The sequence below is a fragment of the Oncorhynchus masou genome, chromosome 28 (genome assembly GCF_036934945.1).
Source record: "Oncorhynchus masou masou isolate Uvic2021 chromosome 28, UVic_Omas_1.1, whole genome shotgun sequence".
In the NCBI taxonomy this organism is placed as follows: Eukaryota; Metazoa; Chordata; class Actinopteri; order Salmoniformes; family Salmonidae; genus Oncorhynchus; species Oncorhynchus masou.
In genome coordinates this window covers 46,901,461-46,911,413 of record NC_088239.1, presented here as the reverse complement: position 1 = coordinate 46,911,413, position 9,953 = coordinate 46,901,461, and positions in this window count along the sequence as shown.

Genomic DNA, 9,953 nt, shown 5'->3' with positions numbered 1-9,953 from the left:
TCATTTCTAGGTAATAATTAAGTACCTTACTGTAATAGATTTCCATTAAAGCAAGAATTTTGCTAAGACTGTCTGGGAGTAGTCAGAGTTGGGAGGGGGAAACTGAAAACTAGCTGTTATTGGCAGAGAGGTTTAGAACTCTCTTTGTATTGGTCTATTTAACCAATTTACCGCCTGGTGATGTTACCATAGAAAGCCGAAACTCCCACCCATGCAAGCCTGCTGATTAGAATATTGTATCTTTAACGATCAAGATTGTAGATTGTATTTTCAAGCAGCAACTATCAGGAAAGGGTATTGATAAAACATGTTCACACGTTTACATTGTTCGTTTCATCAGCTGTTGTACAATATGATATAAAACACAGGAAACAATTTTTACTGCACTGGGCCTTTAATCTCCTCTTGTGTTCACCTGCACTTTATTGTTCTGAAAACCAAATCCAGAAGACCCACTACACACGGACCGACACAACGTCTTTTTTTGGTGCAGTCCGGATCGGCCTTGATTTCAACATCCATGGATGTTGATTATTGGTCCAGACAGGAACCAATCATAGACATCTATGTTTCACAAGTTTGGACAGCACAGTACAGGCTTGCCGGCTGCCCAGGCTAGTCATCACAGTATAGTAGATTACATTACAGTCCAGTAAAGAAAAGGATAATAGAGTATAGTACAGCACAATGCAGTAGAGAAAAGTAAAGTATAGTTAAGTACAGTATAATGTACTCTACTGAACTAAACTGTACTGTACTGTACTGAATAAAACTTTACTGAAATGTACACTACTGTACTCTACTCTAGTGAATAAAACTCTACTGTCCTGTACCGTACTTTACTGTGCCATACTGTACTGAACTGTGCCATACTGTACTGAACTGTGCCGTACTGTACTGTGCTGTTCAAACTTGTGAAACATTTCTGTAACCGTTACTGAGAACATTATTGTAGTTGAAGTGGTCTGTTGGTTTATTCTGTAGGTTGGACTACTTTGAACATCATCGCTGCCAGTTTTGAAGCTTTTGAAAAAGCTAACATAAGTGTATGTGACAGATAACAGCAATAATAAATATTATATTTTGCAATCTTTACTTGGCCCCTCTTTCCTATATTAAATGGATACAAAATATATAAATTAGTGTGACACAATGCTTACTTCATTGAGAATGTATGTGCAGTTGAAATTTGGCCATAGAATCGATTACCAAAACAAGACGTATTTTCAACACCTGTAAATGATGTCTTTTCACCTTTCATTCAGAACCTGGAATGAATCTAACGTCAATGTCTGGAAAATATGTATTTTAGATCCATATTGTGTGCCTCGCAATAGCTGCATGAGAGGAACAATGTGTCTGCATCTCAATCAGTGATGCAGTCATCATTACACTCATGGTCTCAGAATGCACCATTGTTTCTCCGTATGAGGGGCTACAAAGAATCACATTGTAGCGTAAGCAACAAAAAACAATACCACAACTGTCATTATTAAGTAGCCTGGTCAGCCGCTATAGTGGGCGCAATGAATCTCCACTATCATCTGGGTATAATGTGACCAGCTGGTAATATAACGTTACATTCGACCGGTCTGTACAAACACATCCTCAATTCAGGCTGCAAAGACATCGGTGTCCTCCATATCTAGCTTTAATGGCGTGCCGCCGAAAATAAAACAGGGGAAATATGCGTACTGTTTTAATAAAAAAAACATTTTCCAACGACATTCTCGGATTTTCATACAACTTCCGGATGTTGCACACCGCGCCAATCCGGTTACAGCAGCCGGTTGTTTACCCCTGGCTAAACATGGGGCGCAACATCGGGAAGTAGCATTAGGAAATAGCATTAGCCGCCATGCATTTGAAGCCTGAATGGAGGATATTTTATTACAAACCGGTCATCGGGGGACATGAGTATGTTACCGGCAGGGTAATTTAAGCCCTAACGATAGTGGAGATCCATAGCGGCCACTAGCGGCTGCGCAGGCTAGCAACATTTTCGTAAAAAAACGCTATTTTTTCTAGATCAAGTTGTTTTCCACAGACAGTTAAAACTCTTTTCACATTGACTGTTGGAATGGATAATTACCTCTACTTATTTTCATCAGGTTAAGATCAACAATAGAGAAAGTTGAATGGGGCTACTATAAAGTATGTGCAGGTTTTTGTGAGCAGTGCAGTCAGATCATGTCATTCCCACATTGGACCACACCACAGCAGCAGAGGGCCATCTAGGAGCCATCTCTCTCCTGGGTCTTGTTTAAATAGTTTACAAATGCATCCTATTCTCACATACACTGTATCTGATTGGGAGATTCCGCCCAGAAAGTGAGAACAGGGGGATGCGTTTTGAAAGTATATAAACAGGTCCATTACTTGTATTTCACATGTTGTATTTCACTTTCACTTTTTGTTGCTGAAGAAAACTATAGTTTGGTGAGTTGCTGGATAGTTTTGAGCTGTTGTAAATCTAATACCACTCATTAATATAGGCCAAACAGTCACAACCGAACACACTGTTAGTCACTCTGTGGATGATGATGGTGCATTTACAGTGACTCCCAGCCTAGCGGTTAGAGTGTTGGGACAGTAACTGAATGGGTCTGGTTCAAATACCTGAGCCAACCAGATGAAACATATGTCTACAGTATGTACGCTTGAGCAAGGCACTTAACCCTAATTTGCTCCTGACCCTGTAAAACAACACATTTATCTGGTGTATGTGACAATATATTATATATATATATAAATAAGACATCTGTTAGGGAAGCAAGCAGCAGTAACACAGTCCCTCCTATAACCAGCCCTGAGCCCTCAGCCACTTCTACACAGACAGAACCACCATCCTTTCCAAAAGATGAATTAAGCTGCCTCCCTCTCTCTCTCTCTCTCTGTCTCTCACTCTTCCTCTCTCTCGCTCTCTCTCTCTATCTCTCTCAAATACACACACACCCTGCCTCTCTCTCTCCCTCTGCCCGTCAGTCCAGAGGGCACATCCATCCCCCAAGGTGTCGGCCAACGTGGTCTGGCCTATCTGTTTGCCCAGCAACCACGTCCCTTGCTGTCAGCAGTGAGGGACTAATTTCTGTCTGTTTGCTCTGGATCCCATAGGACCAATGAGGACACAGTACAGCTTAATGGTGTTTGATGATTGTTCTTTGTGTGTTTATAGGAGGGATGTGTGTGTGTGTGTGCGTGTGTGCGTGTGTGCGTGTGTGTGTGTGTGTGTGTGTGTGTGTGTGTGTGTGTGTGTGTGTGTGTGTGTGTGTGTGTGTGTGTGTGTGTGTGTGTGTGTGTGTGCGTGCGTGTGGGGGGGGAGAGTGTGGGTGTACAATATCATAAATGGACATGAATTTCCTTATGATCAAAGGAAGTACTTAACAATTACACCATTGGTACCAAGTCATATTCATGACATTATCATCACTGTTCCCCTAGCTGATTCGTCAGTCGGGCTGTAAACCCATCTGTAAGCTGTAAGCCCACCAGCTCACAGCATCCTGCCATGCATATGTCATTTGGAGATCATTCACATTATTGTACATACCAATATTTCATGTACTGCAGGGAGGGATCGCTGGGAGTCTCTATTTTGCAGTCATGGATCATTCGTAATGCAAGCAGACAGTGCATATGAAGATCCCTTGAAGGGGGTCTGAGAAGGATTTGGGGATCGCTCAATTCCCCCTCAACCAGCCTCCTCTCTACTCTCCACTTTAACAGCACAAGCCTCACTCTCAGGCTGTAATAGCCTCACTCTTTATTTTTTTATTTTACCTTTATTTAACGAGGCAAGTCAGTTAAGAACATTTTTTTTTCAATGACGGCCTAAGAACAGTGGGTTAACTGCCTTGCTCTCAGGCTCCATCCAGGGCTGTAGTCATGTCTTTGTCTAAGTCAGGTCCCAAGTGGCTGTGTTGGTAGAGCATGGTGCTTCTAACAGCAAGGTTGTGGGTTTGATTTCCTTATGCATTCACTACTGTAAATTGCTCTGAATAAGAGCATCTGCTAAATTGTGTAAATATATGGTCAGTAACTCTGGCATGTATATGAAATGTACACAAGTGACAATAGCCATTTCCACTGTGCAGCCAGGACTGAGTGTGTACTCTCTCACACAAGTGACAGCAATGCTCTCCCAGAATGCTCACCTATATTAAGGAATATCAGGCCTTGTTCTAGCTAGCTATTTGTGTAGGTAGCTATCAAGTAAACGCAATGAGCGCAATAGCACGAATGATACCTCATTGTTAGTTTCCTTAGAGCCTGCTTTTCAACCTGGTTGCTACTGTAGAGAGGCCTGCCATATGTGCCATTCCACTGTCTGGACATGCAGTTAACTGGCACCAAGATGACCCGAGAATGGCTTCCTCAGTGTGTGTGTGTGTGTGTGTGTGTGTGTGTGTGTGTGTGTGTGTGTGTTTGTGTGCTGTGACATGGCAGATATCCCGTGCTAATTACTATTGTCATGACTGTAGATCTGAGCTGGAAAGAATAGTCAGGAGGGAGGAGCATTCTGACCAGAGTTCCATTTTTTTCTTAGTGGACAGTGGGAGCCATAGAAATATAATAACTAGAATGCATGTACGTACACACCACAGAACCTTGATTACAATGGGAATGTCCATTCTGGTAATTGTAGTTCTATGTGGGGAGCAGAGGCAAGGGAACAGATTCGGTGTCTAATGGTTTCTGGCAGAGATGGGCCCTTAGTACTGTTCACTGGAGCTGCAACATCCCCCCTAGGGATACACTGGCTGTTAGTGCTATCTCTCCTCTATTTTATATCACTCTATCCCTCCTCTCCTCCCTTTGTTATACATGTCATTAAATACATTTTTTTATGCATGTCGTTATTTCATGTACTCTTAAATCTAGGCTACATATCCTCTATATCCCCACATATCCTATACGCATCCATCTTTTTAAAAGGAAATGTCCTTTCAACCAAACAATTTATACTGTGTAGAGTCAACTTTTCAGGATAGATGGTAGATAATGGTTAGTAATCTGAGGTTCTAAATAGGTATTTATACAGAACCAGTTAAACGTTTGGACACACTTACTAATTCCAGGGTTTTTCTTTATTTTTACTCTTTTCTACATTTCATATTTGAGATTTTTCAAAGTAGTCATCCTTTGCTTTGATGACAACTTTGCACACTCTTGGCATTCTCTCAACCAGCTTCATGAGGTAGTCACCTCGAATGCATTTCAAATAACAGGTGTGCCTTGTTAAAAGTTCATTTGCAGAATTTATTTGCTTAATGGTGTTTGAGCCAATCACTTGTGTTGTGACAAGGTAGGGGTGGTATACAGAAGATAGCCCTATTTGGTAAAAGACCAAGTCCATATTATGGCAAGAACAGCACAAATAAGCAAAGAGAAACAACAGTCCATCATTACTTTAAGACATGTAGGTCAGTCAATCGGGAAAATGTCAACAACTTTGAAAGTTTCTTCAAGTGCAGTCGCAAAAAGCATCAAGCACTATGATGAAACTGGCTCTCATGGGGACCGCCACAAGAAAGGAATACACAGAGTTACCTCTGCTGCAGAGGATACGTTCATTAGAGTTAACTACACCTCAGAAATTGCAGCCCAAATAAATGTTTCACAGAGTTCAAGTAACAGACACATCTCAACATCAACCATTCAGAGGAGACTGTGTGAATCAGGCCTACATGGTCAAATTGCTGCAAAGAAACCACTACAAAAGGATGCAAATAATAAGAAGAGACTTGCTTGGGCCAAGAAACACAAGCAATAGACATTAGACAGGTGGAAATCTGCCTTTTAACCGCTGTGTCTTTGTGAGACGCAGAGTAGGTGGAAGGATGATCGTTCAACAGGACAATGACCCAAAACACACCTTCAGGCTGTGAAGGGATATTTGACTAAGGAGAGTGATGGAGTGCTGCATCAGATGATACATCCAAAATCATCTGACCTCAACCCAATTAAAATGGTTTGAGATGAGTTGGACTGCAGAATGAAGGAAAAGCAGCCAACAAGTGCTCAGCATATGTGGGAACATTTTCGAAACTGTTGGTAAAGCATTCCTCATTATGCTGGATGAGTGAAATGCCAAAAGAGAATCTGAAACATAACATATATTTTGATTTATTTAACAATTATTTGGTTACTACACGATTCCATATGTTATTTCATAGTTTTGATGACTTCACTATTATTCTACAATGTAGAAAATAGTACAAATAAAGAAAAACCCTTGAATGAGTAGGTGTGTCTAAACTTTTGACTGGTACTGTATGTTTTCAGTATTCATGTCTTGCCTTGGGCAGAGTTTAGGGTAAGGGTTTTTGATAGGGTTAGGATTGTGTTGGGGTGTTGACATGAAGCTAAGGCTAGGGTTTTGGCAAGGGTTAGGGTTGAGCTGGGGTGTGGACATGAAGCTAAGTTTAGGGTTAGGAGTCTATTAGAACGCTCCCCGAGGCATAAAGAGGATGGGAAAAGGAGGAATAAGAGTGAAACGTGAGAGGGAGGAGGAGAGAGGAGGAGGGGAAGAGAAAGGGAGGTGGTGGATGAAAGGGGAGACGGATGAGGAGACCTCTCGGGACAGGGTGCATGACTTTGAACTAGGAGAGCTCTTCCCACCACTATGATGTTTTCTCATTATGTTTTCGTAGGCTGTCCTTCCTGAGGCCTGTGTGAAATCTAAAGGTCCAGGAGAATCCAATCTAAAGGGGATACTATAGGAGAGTGGCAGAAATAGACTTTTCTTGTCTACAGTTTTTTTCAGATTGGAGCTACCATTATCAAATCCACTCTTTAATATGGTTTGATATTGTCGTTATACTGATACTCTTGACTAAGTTTACTAGTCATTAAGGACAATAACATATTGCCTATTCAATCCATGAATGACCTTATAGCCTGAGACTTATGTATGCTTCTTTCTCCCTGTCCATCCAAACATATGTCTATAAATTGGGTTTGACAGACGACACTTCCCTATTTCTTGAATTATTTTCACGCTCGTCATGATTTCCTCATGTTAATGGCAATAAAGATATATTTTAAGTCAAACTCTTTATAATGATAATAAGCAGATGATCCTTGGCTTCCTAACGACCGTGTGAGGCCTAGTTGTGTCAGTCCGAGGGTTTGTTTACGGTTGTGAAGATGAGAAGACGCTTGTTACATCTTCCTCAAATTTATGGCAAATGCAATTCTAACTCTTTATAATGACAATAAGCAGATGCTCATTTGCCTCATAATGACTGTATGAGGCCTAGTTGTGTCAGTCAGGGAGGCTGTCTATGGTTATGGTGCTCTCCTTATTTTGAATATAGTCAGTAGAGAAATGAGAATCATTCAAGTTAGCTCGGGATTGGCATGCCTGACGTGAACTACATTTTAGATTATCTGCTTGAGCTCTATAATGATCCAATACATGACCTCAAACAGAAGCTACTGTATCTAAACTAGCTCTCAAGATAGGAGTGGAACAGAAATCCAATACAGCCAGACAGACCCCGGCGCCAGGATAAAGTGGCTAAGGGGGCTGTTGAAATTATGCTTATATCATGCTATACCACAATAAACATAAAGTTCAAATGTTGAGATTCTGAGACCACTGATTGAGTGCTTTTGAAGTGACAGGTTGGCATGAAATCTGTAGCCTGTCTCTGACATGCTTGTATCAGCAGAATGGACAGTGGCCTACACAATAAAGCAAGGCTGTTTTGGTAATGAATATAGACTACAAGATAGATAGGGTAATTCACCTACTACAAACAGCCTATGTGAATGCATCTGTACAAACAGCTGTCTTACCAAAATAATGCAAACTAAATGCTGAAAGTAGTAGCCAAGTTATTCATGAATGGGGGAAAAAATACTGAATAGCAATATGACTTAGAATACTGACACAACTGTGAATGCGAACAAATGAATGTGAACAGATGAAAACAGCGGTACCAGGTAGGCAACGTAAACAAAATATCAGATCGATAAAGGTATGACACAATCTACACGGAACAAAAATATGAACGCAACATGTGACAATTTCGAAGATCTTACTGAGTTACAGTTCATATGAGGAAATCAGTAAATTGAAATAAATTCATTAGGCCCTAATCTATGGATTTCACATGACTGGGAATACAGACATGCATCTGTTGGTCACAGATACCTTTAAAAAAAAGGTAGGGGAGTGGATCAGAAAACCAGTTAGTGTCTGGTGTGACCACCATTTGCTTCATGCAGCGCAATACATCTCCTTCGCATAGAGTTGATCAGGCTGTTGAATGTGGCCTGTGGAATGTTGTTCCACCCCTCCTAAATGGCTGTGTGAAGTTGCTGGATATTGGCGGGAACTGGAACACACTGTTGTACACATTGATCCAGAGCATCCCAAACATGCTCAATGGGTGACATGTCTGGGGAGTATGCAGGCCATGGAAGGACTAGGACATTTTGATCTTCCAGGAATTGTTTACAGATCCTTGGGAAATTGGGCCGTGCATTTAAAAATATATATATTTATTTTACCTTTATTTAACTATGCAAGTCAGTTAAGAACAAATTCTTATTTTCAATGATGGGCTAGGAACAGTGGGTTAACTGAACAGAACGACAGATTTTTACCTTGTCGGCTCGGGGATTCAATCTAGTAACCTTTCAGTTACTAGTCCAATGCTCTAACCACTAGGCTACCTGCCTTGTAGTCAGTAGTAACAGTGGATGATTGGCATGACAATGGGCCTCAGGATTTCTTCACGGTATCTCTGTGCATTCAAATTGCCATTGATAAAATGCAACTGTGTTCGTTGTCCGTAGATTATGCCTGCCCATACCATAACCCCACCACCACCATATGAGGCACTCTGTTCACAACGTTGACATCAGCAAACTGCATGCCCACACAACGCCATCTGCCCTATACACAAAATAGTCCAAATTGGTGAGGTGAAATGAAAAAAAATATAAAACGCTAAACTGGTGCGTGCATATGTATTCACCCCCTTTGCTATGAAGCCCCTAAATAAGATCTGGTGCAACCAATTACCTTCAGAAGAATTAGTTAAATAAAGTTCACCTGTATGCAATCTAAGTGTCACATGATCTAAGTATATATACACCTGTTCTGAAAGGCCACAGAGTCTGCAACACCATCACCAACAAACATGTCAGGGACAAAGTTGTGGAGAAGTACAGATCAGGGTTGGGTTCTAAAAAAATCTGAAGCTTTGAACATCCCACGGCGCACCATTAAATCCATTATTAAAAAATGGAAAGAATATGGCACCACAACAAACCTGCCAAGAGAGGGCCGCCCACCAAAACTCACGGACCAGGCAAGGAGGGCATTAATCAGAGAGGAAACAAAGAGACCAAAGATAACCCTGAAGGAGCTGCAAAGCTCCACAGCAAAGATTGGGGTATCTGTCCATAGGACCACTTTAAGCCATACACTCCACAGAGCTGGGCTTTATGGAAGAATGGCTAGAAAAAAAGCCATTGCTTAAAGAAAAAAATTATCAAACGCGTTTGGTGTTCGCCAAAAGGCATGAGGGAGACTCCCTAAACATATGGAAGAAGGTACTCTGGTCAGATGAGACTAAAATTGAGCTTTTTGGCCAAAAGTTATGTATGGCGCAAACAAACACCTCACTTGACCCTGAGAACACCATCCCCAGTGAAGCATGGTGGTGGCAGCATCATGCTGTTGGTGATGTTTTTCATCGACAGGGACTGGGAAACCGGTCAGAATTGAAGGATCGATGGATGGCGCTAAATACAGGGAAAACCTGTTTCAGTCTTCCAGAGATTTGAGACTGGGACGGAGGTTCAGCTTCCAGCAGTACATTGACCCTAAGCATACTGCTAAAGCAACACTCAAGTGGTTTAAGGGGAAACATTTAAATGTCTTGGAATGACCTAGTCAAATCCCAGACCTCAATACAATTGAGAATCTGTGGTAT